Raw genomic sequence first — 18,857 nt, forward strand, 5'->3', positions numbered from 1 at the left:
GTAGTCAAATTAAATCGGGTGATGCTGAGGGGATTAGATTAGGAAATGAGACACTTAAAGTAGTAAAGGAGTTTTGCTATTTAGGGAGTAAAATAACTGATGATGGTCGAAGTAGAGAGGATATAAAATGTAGACTGGCAATGGCAAGGAAATCGTTTCTGAAGAAGAGAAATTTGTTAACACCTAGTATAGATTTAAGTGTCAGGAAGTCGTTTCTGAAAGTATTTGTATGGAGTGTAGCCATGTATGGAAGTGAAACATGGACGATAACCAGTTTGGACAAGAAGAGAATAGAAGCTTTCGAAATGTGGTGCTACAGAAGAATGCTGAAGATTAGATGGGTAGATCGCATAACTAATGAGGAGGTATTGAATAGAATGGGGGAGAAGAGGAGTTTGTGGCACAACTTGACTAGAAGAAGGGATCGGTTGGTAGGACATGTTTTGAGGCATCAAGGGATCACAAATTTAGCATTGGAGGGCAGCGTGGAGGGTAAAAATCGTAGAGGGAGACCAAGAGATGAATTCACTAAGCAGATTCAGAAGGATGTAGGTTGCAGTAGGTACTGGGAGATGAAGAAGCTTGCACAGGATAGAGTAGCATGGAGACCTGCATCAAACCAGTCTCAGGACTGAAGACCACAACAACAACAACATATTAAAACTTTCGGACATCTCCGAAAGAACAGACATTAATCACGCGTTCATGTGACTGAGTCACCGCGATGGACAATGACTTCACAACCTTCAGTGTGGATATAGAGTTACATTCGAACTACATTGGGGATCTAAAATTAGCGAGCTTGGCAGACATGGACGGGGATTGCGGGCAGATGGCGCTAGGTTAGGTGGGAGTGTGAGTCGGCTGTGGATCGTGCCGAGTTAGTGAACGCATTTACCACGAACTCTATGTCAGGGGGACGCAGTTGTTAATGCAGCTGTCTAGTTAGCGGGAATTCTCGGGTTCGAGTCTCCGTCCACAACATATTTTTACTTGTCGCCAGTGATTCCGTAGAAAGTCCCGATACCGCTGGTATTATTAGTTCTATCCTTTTCCTTCCTTTTCTTCCCCTCCACCTTCAGTCTACGTAATTTCTTTGTCTACTTCTGTTTTTAATTAAAGTCCGATGTAAAGTATTTGGCTGCCATTTATTGATAATACGTAAACTATTCGTTCTCATCTGATCTGAAATACAAAAAAAGAAAAGGGCACGCCTTTAGAAAAATCTTTCTGTTGCCAATCCCCCTCCCAAGCTCGGCTTTTGAAGTTTCTCCTTCGTTTCGAAACATATAAAGAGATGTGTGACTCCTGAAATCTTTACTATCCGGTTGCGTGAAAACGCTGGAGAATATTAGTTTCGTTTCCTGTACGAAATTGGTCTGAATTACCTGACTTTTTTAAGGTAACTTAAAAAGGTAACTCTGAATTCAAGCCCTGAGGACCACATGATACCGACCGACCACCGTGACACACTCTCACATTTTGCGTCATGCTGATGCGCTATGGAGGTATGGGTTCTGAACACCGGTCTTCCGGACGATGTCGGCTTTTCAAACGTACTTGCCGATACACCTCTTTCAGTTAGCTCCTCAGTTGGCATCACAAGGCTGAATATATCCAGTTCCGTGGCAGTACCGGGAACTGAACCCGGATTTTCCGCATGACAGTCAGTCACGCTGAGCACTTAGCTACAGAGATGGATACGCTTGGTTATGCGATACCGTATCCCATGATCATATTTTCCCATTAGGTACGTAATTTGGACTAAGAAGCTATAATTTTTTGTGGAAACATATATTCCATAACATGCTGTTCGTGCACTACACGATAAAATATAAACAACAATGTCTTTCATCCTCCCTCCTCCTGCCATTGAAAGAACTAAAATAATTTACGTTACCATTGCTAATTAGCAAATTTAAAACCACATACTGATGCCATAAACAGTGCTGGCTACACACGAGGCGGAACAGTATTGACGTTCCATATTATGCACATATTGTCTCTTCTTCTACTCTTTCTACTTTTTCTTCTGGAAGTTGGCGTTTCTTTCCACTATTATATTAATGGTTAAAGTTACTATTGCTAAATAGTTAATGACTTATTAGGAAAAAGTAAAGGATCAAACTGGAGAAGGGGTTTGAAAATATGGAAGACTGAAATAGCCAACAAAATTAAAGATAATATCTTATAACGATTATTTACGAAAATGGATGAACCTGAGAAGTGAATAAACAGAAAAATAATAAATGAAAGTAGTTAGCAAGAAGTTACCACAGACAGTCTTGCAAGATATTCGTTGCTATTGTTGAGCATGTCATTTACGGAAGAGAGAATGTAGACATTAAACTTAAGAGACATACTTATAAAACAGAGAACGATGCTGGAAACGTTAGTCTGATATATTAACATAAAATCAATGAATACGCCATCCCAGAAATTTATAGTGTAATGCAAATAGAGAAGGAAGCTACTATTCTTATATTTGCGTGCTATTCGAGCCTATAGGAGCACGCAAAGCTGCTGTGTTTCATGCATTAGAGTTTCGAAGGAGATCTCATTTTCTCTTCATGGCTTCTTTTTCTTTCTTTGGTCCACTGTGCACTTGGCCTGGTGGTGACTTTATTCCCTGACAGAACTTCCAATTTTCTACTTTTTTTGTCTGTATAAGTTTCGCCAATAATGTCCGTTGGACGTACATGAGATTTTTCTAAATCTCTTTTTATCTGGATCCAGGATATGGTTTTTCAGCCATTTTTGCTTGAGTCTTGTTGTTAGGAGTGTGTGGATATCCCCATACAAATTCATTCCTCTTTTTCTTATGTCCGTCGCGAAATTCGGTACTTTTTAGTTGTTTGTCAGGATTGTAGTATCCATTTTCTGTTCTTTTGGGACCAAGTGTCTATCTTAGTACTTTGCGTTTTTTTGGTATATCTTCCACGTCACGATTTCATTAATTTCGGAACAAACAATCGGACATTAGCAAGGTACGCTCGTGTAATTGTAATGGGCTTATAATAAGAAAAATCAGTGAAAAAATTCGGTAGTTGGGTTTAGATGTACGTTTGATATAAATCGATAACGAGAAAATATTTGATAAAGTTTAAAGACCTCCTTTATGGAAAATATTAGGAACACATTACTATTACAATACAACTTAAAAGTGTAAATACGTCAGACTTTAGAAGTTCAGGCTAGAAAATGTCGGAGGAAATTTTAATAAACAAAGGGTATAGTCTGTCACCCACTTTGTATTTTGGCGTCCTAGTTATGAAGTATAAAGATGAAGTACACTTAGGAAATAAAATAGCATCTATCATACCACAATACATTCTATTACGTACTGATGACGTGATAAAGAAACAAAAAAGGTGACATTTTATTAAGAGCAGTATAAAGATTGAGCCAAAACAATACACACTAAAATTTAATTACATTTGCGGGTAAGACAAACATAATGATCTTCAAAGGTGAGCATCCAGTCAGATCGAAAATAATAGCAGATGAGAAAATTTTGCAAGAAATATCCCATTTCTGTTATTTAGGATGTGTTTTCAGTTTTAACTATTACGAAGACACTGAGAGGAAAGAAAATTTAAAGTCATCTGCAGAACAGCTGGAACAACAATGGGAAGGAAAAATAAGAGTGGAAACGCGAATTAAATTCTATAAACCTGTTGCTGTATCCCTCCTGTATATAGTTCCGAATCACAGGCAATAATAAAGAAAAATCACGCATACAAAGATGAAGTTCATGAAATATGTAATGGGCTGTAATGAAATCGATAAAATAAGGAATGAAACCCTAGAGCCATATTTTAAAATCTCTTCAGTTAATGGAAAGATAGAAAGTAAAATGAGATGGAAAGCTCTCGTTAACAGAATGAAAGATATTAGATCAAAAAATATGAATTATCGTCCGACTTGAAGACTAGAAAATGAGAACTAGGAAGACCTCGTACTGGTTGGGTGGATATTAGAGACTGGAACAGGTGATTATAACACTAAATCCCAGGAAGGAAATTATGATGACAATGAATTGTTTGCTTTGAAATAATAACTCTGATATCGTTTTTTCAGACTATTCACTGGAGAGTCGAGAATTATGATAGTGATTACTCCTGTAGCAAAAAAACTGTACGTTTCCCTACATTTATTGATATTTATTTTCATGGGGATACCTGTTAGGTGCCCAGAATCTTAAAGGTTTTAAGCATTTTTGATTGTGTTGTCTTCGGTTTTGTGTTCCAGCCGCATGAATCAGAATGGCTTTCTTCAGCATATTTCCTTGGTTGTGAGTCCCAATCTGGTAACACTCAAAAAGACGCCGTTAAAGCAAAAATAGGTAGCTTTTTGTAAAACATCATCATTACCTTCTACTGTTAACAGTCATAGGCAACGATAATGTCTTACAGAAAGCTATCCTCTTCTCCTCAAATTGGCCTTTCTGTACAAAGGATGAGTGTTATGTCTTAAGTGTGACTGTATATACCGGTGACTGTGGTGGAAGGGCGTGGGGAGAGGAGCTGTGTATCTGATATTAAAAGTGAAAGACAATGGACGAGGTGAAACCTGATGCCAGTACGTGTTACATAGATTTCTAGTGTTACCAAGGGCCACCGAGCTTATTGCTCTCATCCGGCGAATGAATCAACGTGTGAGGTATGACCTCACTCCATGAGACTATATCTAGAGGTTTAGAATTTAATCCAGGAAGCTGCTACAAGTCCTGTAAGTTAGGAACATTACGCTGTGATCTCTGTTCCCCTTGGCGGCCAAATACGCAGAAAATTTATTCTACAACCAGGAATCTAACTTCCCACCCCTCAACCCGAAGTCGAACGTCACCATAGATGCGTGCTTTAGAGGGTGTGATTATTTTCGTAATGCGACCCAATAAACCCTCATTAGTGAACTGTGTTGTCTCCAGAAGTTCTCTCTAATACATGTGTTCAGTCAGTAGTTGATACCTGCTCACGGACTCAATATCTTTTTGGCGAACTGCTACCCTGTTCGGAACAGGATAGCAGCTCACAAAGTAACACACACTAAGCAAGATATTAACAGTGCAAAAACTAAAAGGAACCTGGAGTTTTTTTTCCAAAACCAACAACATTTAATAGTCTTAAGTACATTTCTAATTTAAGTTCTGCAGTAAGTGTTACAATAAACTGGTGTCTCGCAGCTAATGGATTTATTAGAGAGATGTACGTACCATATACTGTATTTTTTAAACTAAATTACTGAATATTTAATACTGAACCTCAAATTTCTAATGAAAGAACAGATGTATTATTCGAATACCTACAAATTTTCAACGCAAAGCAAACAACTGTAGTCATTATTGACGACGTGACACCTGTAATATGAAAGTTTTGCTGTATCGATAATTGCAAAGCTGTTGATGTTCATATCAGACATGAACAGTTCCGCATCATTTGGCAGTAAGATGAAGCAGGGTGGTATCGCCTTGCAGCTGTCAGTAACGCCACGGGCACACGGCGCGAGCGATACTTATCACACTGCGGCGTCGGAGGTGTTGCGACAATTTCGCACTTAATATTCACCGCACGGCTCTCACACTTCAAGAAACAGCCTTAAAGGCCATTGAAATTCATGAACTGTCCATTTCTTAAACAAACGCCTCTAACGTAGTTTGCTAACTAGCAGATTTTGTGTAGAAGTGTTTTCACGGCTGCTACGACATCAGCACATGAATAATTCAGTACATTTGGGCAATACGTGCTGAGAAATTCGCTCTCTCAGGGATAGAAACATGCCTTCGAACGTTCTGTCCACGATGTGTGGTCAGGGCACTGAAGCTCTATTTTCTTGGCGTCACAAATATCCATGTGTCAATGAATGGATCATCTCCTCGGTGAACTTGTGGATTAGAAACGTTTTATGATATTGTAACAAAGAGAAGTATTTGATTCTGAAAAGAATTCCTCACGTTTTCTTTCCAAAGAGGTTTGAGGAGTCAATGGATGTCACTTTTAGTCCCTGTTTCCAGTTAATACCGACAGTAATTATATAATTACTTCTTCTACTTAAGCACATAATATTCTCTTCCTTCTAGGCGTCCTTCTGTTCTAATAATAATTGTTCTTCAATAGCTGTTGTTTATTTTCGAGAGAGAATGTACGCACTACAGATTAAACTGCATAAAGAACCTTTTCCGGAATGATGTAGAAAGTAGACCAAAAGTAAATTCCTTATGTTATAATCCACCAGGAAAAATTCGTTCGTATGAAGTGTGGGAGATAATTACTTATTCTGACATATAGCAGTGTGTCCTTTATATTTGCCCACTAACAATGTCAATGATGTGCTCATTGTGGGCTTCGGTTTGGTGGGTGTGTAGTGGTGGGGCTCAGTGTAAGAATTAATTTATTAAATACAATAAAGCACTTATGAATAACAGGAAAGTAATAAAATTTCCGTCATATAATATATATTTCTGTAGCTCTTAACGATCCTTCACCATGACTCAAAACAATGATCACAACAAAATATCTAACATACAATAAACAGAATTAAAATGCTACCTTTTCCATATGACACATAACCGAACAACAACCACGGCCATAAATAGTAACAGTAAAGGAGCCAGTTTCTCCAATGAAACAAAACTGCCACAACAACTCACTGACTCCAGTACAAAGAAAAAGCAATCGACAGTTGCAAATTTTACATTTTTTATTCACTCCATGACTATTTTCTGGCCGACATTAATTTTCAAATCATTGTAACGTAGTTAAAAATGGTATTTACGAAAACGTCACAACAGTTACAGCGCATGCAGATATCTGCATGCGCTGCAACTGTTCGTTGCACATATTTGACATGGTTTTCACATCTTCGGAAATACAATTTTTGACTGTGTTAGAAAATTTGAAAATTGGTCTCGGCACGAAGCTAGTCATCGATTGAATAAAAAAAAAGTAAAATTAGTTGTGGTCTGATTTTTCGTTGTACTGATTAACAGAAGTTGCTGACCCACAACCATTCCAGTATGGTGGAAATTCATAAACTCATTGACTTAGCTAGAATCAGTTACATGACCTACACCTACATGTTGGTCTACGAGCACTACCGTCGCCAGGTAGCTACCATAACAAACTACCTACAACGCTTTAACAGACTGCCTACGCATGTCTGTTCTAATAATGAGATTGCAAAACTATCGTTTCTGTCTGTTAGTCTCTTCGGACACCATATTCTTCAAAGCTACTGAACGAAATATCATGGACTTTTCACAGGTAACTTGAGTCTCTTTATCGGCAACGTATAGGCTTTAGCTATAATAACCGCGTGACGAAAAAGATATAGTTATTTAAATTTTTACCAAAAAACGTCGTGTCTAATTGTCTGTTGGAACACGCTAATCTCCAAAACTACTGGACGAATATTCATGGGATTTCCTCAGGTGACTTGAGCGTAGCTTGAGACAATGTATAGGTTTCATTTTACCAGAACCGAATCACGAAGAAAAATGCACCGTAATTTACACTTTTATGAATACTACTAATATAAATGCGAAAATAATAAGGTGACGATTTCACGTCTAGTCCGCTGAACAGATTTCTTTGAAATTTTCTTTGGGGTTAGCTTGAGTCCTGAAGAAGAACATAGGCTACCTTTGGAAGTGTGTAATACAACATATTTATTGCGTTGAAGAGTATTATACGTATTAGGGAAAATATTTATCTTTAAAAATCTGCTTACCGTATCTGTAAAAGTACTTTTATTTTTTAGTAAGTGCTACGTGATCAATACTGTGATTATGCGATTTTCGCTGTGTTTAATCCAATCTAAATACTTTCATTACTAACTGCATGTCTAACTCTGCCTGTCATGTTTCCACAACTAAATCGCTGAACCAGTTTCGAAGAAATTTGGTAATGGGATAGCTTGAAACCTTGATGACGAATGTAGGTTACTTTAGAAAGTAAAAAATAAAATCGACCCCTAAGAGGATGAAGTGCGGAATGGTACATCTTGTTTTACATCACTAAAAATAAATCATGTCAAAAAATTAATTTCTTTCGTGCTGTACCTTCTGTATTACGTAGAGATTCTTCAGTACCATGGTACGTAGGCCATCACTCATGCCAGTGCCCCTCTGTATACATAACTTGGTATTGACACTGTGCGTACCGCCGCATCGTGCTTTGGAACAGCTTTGGTGGAGAGGCGGTGGGGCACACGTCACGAGCTATGATTACTCAAAAAGGTGGCACATGAGAGCAGCTGACTTTAAACCACATACAATAGCTCACTTACCACCATTCATCGTAACAAAACTACAAATATATAAGTGCAGCCGAAGTCTCTTAATAAATTCCTACAGCACCACATAAAATTAATTATACACAGAGAACCAATAACGAGATCAATTCGTAGCACAAATTGTGTTAACAACTGATATATGCTCGTGGCGTAGTTCTAACAAAATCACTTTCAAACTAGTTTTATTCCATAACATATGCGTCTTTTTCATAAAAGTCTAAGTTAATTTTCACTCACTAAATTTAAACTGATAACATGAATTCATTTGGTAAAGTGTTGTGCTTGTAACCGTGATAATGCAAACACATTTTTAAAGAATACGTTGACAAACTAAAAGGTGGTCACCACCAGGAGGACAGCACGCTAACACCATGTAAAAGCACCACTAACCTTGGTAATGGCCTGAATTCGACGGGCAAGAGAGTCCACAACCTTCTTCAGATGTACTATATCTAGATACAGCTTTTCATTGATGATTAGGTTGCATAGCGATATTAAATTTCAAATAATTTGACTCCTACTTTTAAATCGCGGTTCGAAATAGTCCGAGACAATTTTTGTAGAATCAAGAACGGTAAATCAAAACATGAAGCTACGCTTGCAGCTCTGTGAATGTGACTGTTGTCATCCTAGGAGTGTGTACAGAGTATTCGCCATGAAGATGTACGACATAGGGCAGCGCTTGTTTACAGAGAAAGCTGAAATAAACAACCTGGTTCATGTACATGGTAACCTGAATGTCTGGACCCAAGTCATGGAACGAAAAACACCCCAAAAACATCAAGAAACTGCACCCACTACGCACTTCGGTTTAAATGCTTCAGCGGGCAGTCGATGATCTCGACATTTTTCATAATTTGAAACAAAGTAAGATTACTCGTCGAACTACGTTTAGGGATTTCATTTAACTACTATCCAGCTTCTGTGTGGATTTCCCACTAAGGAAATACAGCCATATGTGACTTTGAAGGAATGGCCATTTGCGAGGTCTCCGACTCCAAATGCCCATTTCATGGATTTCTTTCCGCAATTTCAGGTCTGAGTGATTGAGATGTCCCTGCATTCACCGACAGAGGTAATTTCTGTATTGGATGGAACCGATTTTTGTCTTAAGGCCGATGGCACTCGTCTCTCATTCCTGGCGGATTGCATCTTTTACGAAAAATGTTCTTATACCATATTACATGACCGCGAGTGGTACACTATACCTTGTAGACCAACTAGAGAGTAATCTTTAATACACGAATGAACGTGGTAACTTCATTCACAGTGAAGTTATGTTTATATCCAACACGATGACTCCTCGCTGCTATTCTCTCACGTCTATAATCAATCCATGTTTCTGCACTGATTCCATTCAACCAGGTGACATATAAATACCATCTCACTGCCATGACGCACCTGAAAACTGGAGGGTCATACCATCCACTGGTTCTAGTTCTACACTATTTGTTCTAAGTAGTCAAAATTTTCAGCCGGCGTAGGTAGGTACAAGAAAAGTTAGAAGCAGTGAAATTATTGTTAACTGCTAACACTTTTGTGCTTTATTGGCTTTTTTTCTCTCAATCACTTGTTAGATTCGTTTAGGTCCCTGTTGCTTTGTGTACTTTTTAATTTAAGTTTGGCACTAAATATTTCAGAAAGTTAGAATGTGTTTTTGTATTTCTCGGTGTAATATGAAAAATTGCTTAGAAATGTCTTTTATCGACTTCTGCTGCATGAACACCAAAATCTCTATATTATGTGAAGAAAAAAATCGTTCCTTCAACTTTAATTTCAATAAAAATGGACGGAAAAGCACGAAAGTGTGAAAGAATTAACAGTTTTAACTTACGGTATAGACAAAAGAAATTACGTTTCAGCGTCAGATATTCAGTCCCTTCTATCTCCGATACAGATATCTCCAAGAAGTCAGTACAGTTTCCCTTATAAGGGCGTACACGACATTTGCTGCAAAGATACTGGTAGGGGGGGGGGGGGGGGCGCTGTCTTGAGCCAGATCAGACACCAGACATGTTATTTTTATGTAGTGTATCTGCACATTTTCCACGTCCAGTGTGCATTCCGTTTAGTGTCGTCCACTCTCTTGTTTCATTCCGTTCCCTGCATGTTGAGGTTGTAGCTCGGGGGAACCATTGTTGTAACGGTTCGTTTGTTTCTTGATTCCATTGACGCATTCTTTGATCTCTTGATTTGTAACCGTCATTTTGATATTGTTCAGCCAGACGTAGCTACTTTTGCCAGCACATTAGACGTCTGCGGTTTTGATGTGAAAGAGCTACATGGAGTGTTAGGCGTGGGCTTTCAACACTGTTCCAAAATTTGGATACGGGAGCCTCTTGCCTACACATCGTCCGCCTCGTAGCTGGGCGGATAGTGCTGCTGAACACATGCGAGGGCTCAGGTTCCACTCTCGACCATGTCAAAGATTTTCTTCGATCTGAGACTGGCTGTTGTGTGTCCACACCATCATTTAGTCACATCGATATGCAACTCGCCGTAGTGGCGTCAAATAAAAGAACAGGTGGCCGAATTCCCCTAAAGGGGAATCTCGGCAAATATGCCATAAGCACATTTCAATTCTACGTACGTCCAAAGTCAACAAGTTACACAGCACAAATTTGGATGCCAAACTGTCGGTAGAATTACCTTCTGGCAAACAAGACATCCAAATAAAAAACAAGCCCCACGGAAATCGACGTGCATTAAAATAGTGAGCAGCGATTGGAACGAATTCGTGTTGACTCAACGGAGGCCAACTTTGACGGCAGCGATCTCTAGTTTATCATCCATAAATGGCGGTCGGATTACTAGTAGCTCATATCTGTTGTAAACTGAAGCTTTTAACGACTAACTCTGAAGTCATCATCAGAAGCTACTGGACGTATCAGCGGGCCGTGTGATACTTTCCTACCGAATTATGTCATCGATACATCACATATTTGGCCGGCCGAAGTGGCCGTGCGGTTAAAGGCGCTGCAGTCTGGAACCGCAAGACCGCTACGGTCGCAGGTTCGAATCCTGCCTCGGGCATGGTTGTTTGTGATGTCCTTAGGTTAGTTAGGTTTAACTAGTTCTAAGTTCTAGGGGACTAATGACCTCAGCAGTTGAGTCCCATAGTGCTCAGAGCCATTTGAACCATTTGAGCATCACATATTTAGGAAACTTCGATATGTCACCAAAGATTATGGTAATAGCTGTCACGGAAGAACATTAGTAGCAATGCTCATTCTGCTATAGAGTAGATAGAAGGCTTATTTTTGTGGCAGCATAAGGAAATTACTTCTTGACGTCTTTAACACATAATCCGGCTGTCTACATACCTAGCTACCACTCGGCCTATTAGTATGATCGTTAACACCAGAAGATAACGCCAGAGGAATTCCTTGAAGGCTTCTTTATGATCACCTCTGACACGGTAAATGCACCGAGAAACATCTATCCAAGAATGTCCTCATGACAAACTGCGTTCAAGTGTACGTGTCTGCTGATTACACAAATACGCAAAAGACGTCTCAGAAACTGTATCTGTATTTTGTGGCATAACGTAAGAACACGTAAGTAGTAAAATTCTCCTCCAAAGGCACAGAATAGAAAAATTTTGATCAACATTGTCCTAGGACACAGTTCAAGATCGAAAAACACTAGCTATCGAATGCGCCCCGACATACAGTATAGTTCGTTAGGGTAGCAAGTAGCCTTGCTCCTTCTTTGATGGCATTGTATTCACGGAATAATTTTCTGCTATTGTGCCATTAAAATACAGGTGTCCATAGTCAGTAATAAAGGACGCATACCCAAACAAATCAGCAGATATCAATTACCAGGAATTATGAAAGTGATAATAAACTCATTCCTCCCCCACCCCCACCCTGTATTTGTGTGTGTGTGTGTATTTGTGTGTGTGCGTCTGCATGTGAATATGCGTGAGAAGAACACACACACACACACACACAATGAGAGACAGAGAGAACTAATGAGCGCTGGGGTTACAGTCGTCAATTCATAAGTAAATGCCTGGAAAAGAGTTCATCGAACCACCTTCAAGCTGTTTCTCTACGGTTTCACTCTCTAACGGTGCGCAGGAAAACCGAGCATTTAAGTATTTCTGTGTGATCTCTGATTTGTCCTATTTTTTATGTTATTATTTCTCCCTATGTATGTGAGCTCCAGCAGAATATTTTCGCAATCGGATGAGAAAGTTGGTGATTGAAACTTCACGAGAGGATTCTACCGCAACGACAAACCCCTTTAATTTAATGATTGTCTCCCCAATTAACACATCATGTCCGTGGGACTCTCCCATCTATCTCACGAAAATACAAAACGAACTGCTCTTCCTTGAACTTTTTCGATGTCCTCCTTCAGTCCCCATCTGACGCGGATCTCACACCGCACAACTGTAGTCCAGAATAGGGCGAGCAAGCGTGTTGTGAGCAATCACTTTAGCTGACTTGTTGCACCTTCTAAATGTTCTACCGACAAATCGCAGTCATTCGTTTGCTTTACTCAAACGTTAACTATGTGATCGTTCCAATTTGAGTTATTCGAAATTGTGTTCACTAAGTATTTAGTTTAATTTACAGCCCTTAGATTTGTGGTTATCTCTTGTAACTGAAGTTTAGCGGAATTCTATTTGTACTTACGTGGATGACTTTACACTTTTCGTTACCTAGCTTGGATTGCTACTTTTCGCACCACACAGATATCTTGCCTAAATGATTTTGATGTTGGCGTTGACCATCTGATGGCTCTACAAGACGGTGAATGACTGCATCATCTGCAAACACTTCCAGAGGGCTGGTCAGATTATCTCCTAGATCAGGATGACCAGAGGGCCTGCAACACTTATTTGGGGAGCGTCAGACGTCATTTGTGTGTTATTCGACGATTTTTCTTCAGTTATTATGAATTGTGATCTTTCTGACAGGAAATCATGAAACCAGTCACACAAATGAGGCAATACTTCATATGCACCCAATTCGATTAGAAGTCACTTGTAAGGAACGATGTCGAGGGCCTACTGGAATACTAAGAGTATGGAATCAATTTGACGTCCCCTGTCGATAGCGGTCACTACTTTGGGAGAATAAAGAGCTAGTTGTGTTTCATAAGAACGATATTTTCTGAATCCCTGCTATTTGCCGATAAGTCGTTTCCTTCGAAGTAGTTCATAGTGTTCAGATAAAGTACACGTTCCAAAATTCTACTGTAAATCGACATTACTGAGCATGGGTCTATAATTCAGCGGATTACTCCTATTTTCTTTCTTTGGTATTGGCGTCACTTGTGCAAGTATCCATTGTTTAGGCACGGACCTTGGAAGAAAAAAATGGTTCAAATAGCTCTGAGGACTATGGGACATAACTTCTGAGGTCATCAGTCCCCTAGAACTTAGAGCCACTTAAACCTAACTAAAAGGACATCACACACATCCATGCCCGAGGCAGGATTCGAACCTGCGACCGTAGCGGTTGCGCGGTTCCAGACTGTAGCGCCTAGAACCGTTCGGCCACCCCTGCCGGCGGACCTTGGAAGAGCGAGAGTTTGTAAATGATTGGTAAGTATGGAGCTGAAGTACTTTCTATCAGCTTACTCTCAAAGGAACCTGACTGGTAGACAAGAGGTAGATCAAATTATCAAATTTGCGACTGAAGTGACATGAAAGGGGTTCTCTATTTTTGATACATGTTGTTGATAGTTGTACATTCCGGTTATGCCAGTTTTTATTTCAAAATCCTTGCTTCCCTTTGTTATAGTTTCCTGAGAGTCTTAACCTGTAAATTGTCACTTACTCAGTGCGTATTTTGCTGTGTCTGAAGATGACCTCTTCTGATCCTAGATCGGTCGAGTTTATTTTGAATATCGGACCGAGTAAATTTCTGATGTTTTCACAACTGCTGACATATTCATAAGGAGACATACCACAACTATGTCTAAATGTAAATTATTCTTTATTTGACAGTCTCAGCTGCAAGCATATTTTTATGGTTTAATTTCCATCAGTATCACATCCATGTAGTTGCATAAGCAGCCCTTCATTTCCATGCGGAACAACACTAATGCTATGCTTAAGGGGCAATCAAATTAAAACGAGAGAGATGGAAAAAGAAAGTAAACTATTTCTTGTGTCAAAAGAATTCACCATAACTGCGGCTACATTTATCCTAATGTGACATAAAGCAGTCTACACCTTCACGGAAAAGTGATTGCGGTTATCTAGGGAATCATGATTGTTCCCAGGCGTTTACCTCTTCGTCCCAAGCAAATGAACATTAACGAATGTCTTTCGTCGGGGCTCTAGAAAATATGGAAATCTCATGGGAAGGGATGGGGACTGTTTGGAGGAAGTGCAAGGGCTTGCCAGCGCAAGTTCTGCAGCTAACCGAAACAATAAGAACGCTAGCTCCTGGAAAGTCATGATGACCTTTTCTTTGATTGCTAATTGACTTTCTGGAACACGACAACACAAGTAACGCGGAGTGGTACGTGAACACTTTGCAAAAACAGAAGGGCGTCTTTTAGTCCAGAACCCACGAATGTTGCTGGACGGCATCATTCTGTTGTAGGATATCAAACCCTTACACATTCTCCAAACAGTCACTATCTCTCCCATGCGAATTTCATATTTTTGGAGCCCTGAAAGAAGATATTCGCGACCGTTGACTTACTTCCGACAAAGAAGTGCAAGCCTGGGTACAATTATAATTCAGCAGTGAACTGCAAACATTTTCCCATGAACCCATTAGCCGTCTTGCCTCACAGCGGGATAAACAAGTAAGGTGATTACTTTTGAAATAATGAATAGTATATTTAAACTTTTTCATCTGCTCTTTAAATGTGACTCCATATGGAGCAGGACCTCTCTGGTTGTCATTCGTAGCACCCCTACAGCATAACGGTACGTCGACGATATTCTTCGCCCAGTTTTGATGCCCTATAGATCAAGCAATTCTGGGCTTAAATTTCAGGAAGGTAATGCCCGCCCGCACACGGCGAGACTTTCTACTGCTTATCTGCATGCTTGCCAAACCCTACTTTAGCAAGAAAGGTCGTCGAATCTCTCAGAAATTGAGAACGTTTGGAGCGTTATGGAGAAGGGCCCTCTAACCATCTGAAATTTTGGCTATCTAACGCACCAATTGGAGAGAGTTTGGCACGATTTTCCTTAGGAGGACATCTAGCAATTCTGCTATTCAATTGTTTTCATAAGGGTCAGATGTAGACCAACGCGTTATAGATTTGCTCAATTTGTGAAGCTCCATCTCTTGAATAAGTCATCCAGATTTTTGAATTTATAATCATTTGTTTGTCTCTATATGTACATCACATCTACTGATTTCCTCTGTGGTGCGTCGTTCTTCGTCTTTTGCCTTAGGGTGTGTAACGTTAATTTGAACACTGTGCCAGTTCCGTGTGTCCTTAGTACTCTGATGATGTAATCAGTCACTGTGTTTGCGAATGGGAGGCTCTTTCACTAGACGCTTAACATGTTTCAGGATGTCGACACTATTTGTCTCATTGTGAACGTATCTGTTTCTTCTGCAAAGACTTCATAAGTGATCGAGGTTCACAGATTCTTATAGTCCACTCCAACAATGATTTAAGCACTCGTAATTTCTGCTTGAGATGCTGATTGAAATTTTTGTAAAATACCTACCGTATTGAATGAGCTTTCTGAAAATACGTTAGGTTACGTGTATATCCAAAAATTGAATACCTTCTTTCTATTTTACAATAGTAAACTGAAAAATATATTAGGGGCAGGATTGCTTTATTTCTAATTCTAGAAGTTATAAGAAGGGCAAAGTAATTGAACTTAATTCTTATGGAGGCCCAGTAAAACGCTTCTTCTAGTAATGGGTTTTCATCAATAACCACACCCAAAAATTTGGAGCATTCTACTCTGTTTGCTGGCTCATGTTCATTTGGTACGTGAAGTGTTGGCATGAGCCAATTTATTGTTACGAAATGAATATAACCAGATTCCACTGAATATAGCCAGTTCCCTCAAAATTTAGCGATAGTGCATTTAAAAAATTGCTTAATAATTCTTTGGAAAACGTAATTAACTATACCTTCTGTTGGTTTCCCTCTAATGATATTTACATTTGGAAAAAGTACCTTTTTCGCTTGATGGATGTTAAGCAGAAGATTATTCACTAATACACTATGTGATCAAAAGTATCGGTGCACCCCGAAAAACATACGATTTTCATATAAGGTGTATTGCGCTGCCACTTCCTACCAGGTACTCCATATCAGTGACTTCAGTAGTTATTATACATCGTGAGAGAGCAGAATGGTGCGCTCCGCGGAACTCACAGACTTCGAACGTGGTCAGGGGATTGTGTGTCACTTATGTCATACGTCTGTACGCCGGATTTTCACGCACCTAAACATCCCTAGGTCCCATGTTTCCGATGTGACAGTGAAGCGGAATGTGAAGGGACACGTACAGCACAAAAGCGTACAGGACGACCTCGTCTGTTGGCTGACAGAGCCTACCGATAGTTGAAGAGGGTCCTAATGTGTAATAGGACGACATCTATCCAGACTATCACACAGGAATTAAAAACTGCATCAGGATCCACTACAAGTACTATGACAGTTAGCCGGGAGGTGAGAAAACTTAGATTTCATGGTCGAGCGGCTTCTCATATGCCACACATCACGCCGGTAAGTGCCAAACGGCGCCTCGCTTGGTGTAAAGAGCGTAAATATTGGACGATTGAACAGTGGAAAAACGATGTGTGGAGCGACGAATCAGGTACACAATGTGGCGATCCAATGGCAGGGTGTGGGTATGACGAATACCCGGTGAACGTCATCCTCCAGCGTATGTAGTGCCAACAGTAAAATTCCGAGGCGGTGGTGTTATGGTGCGGTCATGTTTTTCATGGAGGGCGAATGCATTCCTTGTAGTTTTGTACATTGTCACAGCACAGGCCTACATTGATGTTTTAAGCACCTTCTTGCTTCCCACTGTTGAAGAGCAATTAGGGGATGGCGACTGCATCTTTCAATATGATCGAGCACCTGTTCATAATGCAAGGCCTATGGCGAAGTTGTTACACGACAATAACATCTCCGTAATGGACTGGTCTGAACAGAGTCCTGACATGAATCCTATAGAACACCTTTGGGCTGTTTTGGGACGCCGACTTCGTACCAGGCCTCGCCGACCGATATCGATACCAGTTCTCAGTGCAGCACTCTGTGAAAAATGGACTGCCATTCCCCAAGATACCTCCCAGCACCTGACTGAACGAATGATTGCGAGAGTGCAAGCTGTCATCAAGGCTAAGGGTGGGCCAACACCGTACTGAATTCCAGCGGGCGCCACGATCTTGTAAGTCATTATCAGCCAGGTGTCTGGATACTTTGGATCACATAGTATATAAGGAATAGGAGTGGACCCAAAATTGAACCCTATGGGGCTCCCTTTGTAAATTATCCTTCATTTCATTTTGTGTTGAAAAGAATCCCTCCGCCAGTGATTGACTACATGTATCACTATGGACATTAACTAATAAGTTTAAAAAATTCATACTATTTCTGTTTAAAATTCCATAAGACCCATAAGAGCTTTTCTTTCAGAAATTTTATAATTCTATTTATTTCAGTTAAGGTTATTGGTGCTAGCAGTTTTGTCAAACGACGTTTCTAATATATTCCCTTGATTCTGAAACTGATGCATGTAATCAAATTTTTTTCCTTTCATATTGAAAATTATACTAGAAAATGCTCGCAACTTGTGGATTATCAGTAACAAAATAGACGTTTATTTTAAATGTGATAGTATTTTGTGCACTCACTGGTTTTCCTATCTCACACTTCACAATATGATATGTGGTCTTAATGTTATGAACCACATTATTAATTTAGGTCATGATGAGAATATTTTTGGACATTTTAATGACTAACCTTATAATATCATTATATTTTTGCTGAATACAAGTAACGTCTGATCATGACTTATGGTCCTTATATACATTCCCCCCTTTTTATATGATGTTTTAATGACTTGGACTACTTGCATTTAGTGGAAATTCTGGATAACTATTTACTAAAGTTTCTTTCAAATACTGAGACCAATTTACTGCGAAACATATTTAACACTGGCATCTCTTTCCCACTCATATTTCACCTTATATCGTATCTTTTAGCTTAGTTGTAAATAACTTTATCTCAGTATTAGAAGGCAATCCACAGCTTTGTATGAAATGCTTCAGTGCCACTTTATTTACATTAATTATGAATCATGATTGGGAATCCATTCATCACTTGTATACTAGTTGTGTCAGCCAGAGTACAGTCTATGCACGTCTTACCGGTTGGGGTCTATTACTTATTTGGACGCGAGTTGAAAAATAGCTACTGGCTTCATACTGAAATAGCCAAATGATAATTAGAGTTCATTTCCTGTCAGATTACCTTAATAAATATACACTGAAATCTCCACAAACTAACAAACAGTTCAATAAGAAATATACATTTCTCACAAATAGCTTAAAGTTCCCTCAATGGGTCTGTACACTTTAATAATTACAAAAGCATTACTG

This window comes from Schistocerca nitens, chromosome 5 (assembly GCF_023898315.1).
Source record: "Schistocerca nitens isolate TAMUIC-IGC-003100 chromosome 5, iqSchNite1.1, whole genome shotgun sequence".
Taxonomy (NCBI): domain Eukaryota; kingdom Metazoa; phylum Arthropoda; class Insecta; order Orthoptera; family Acrididae; genus Schistocerca; species Schistocerca nitens.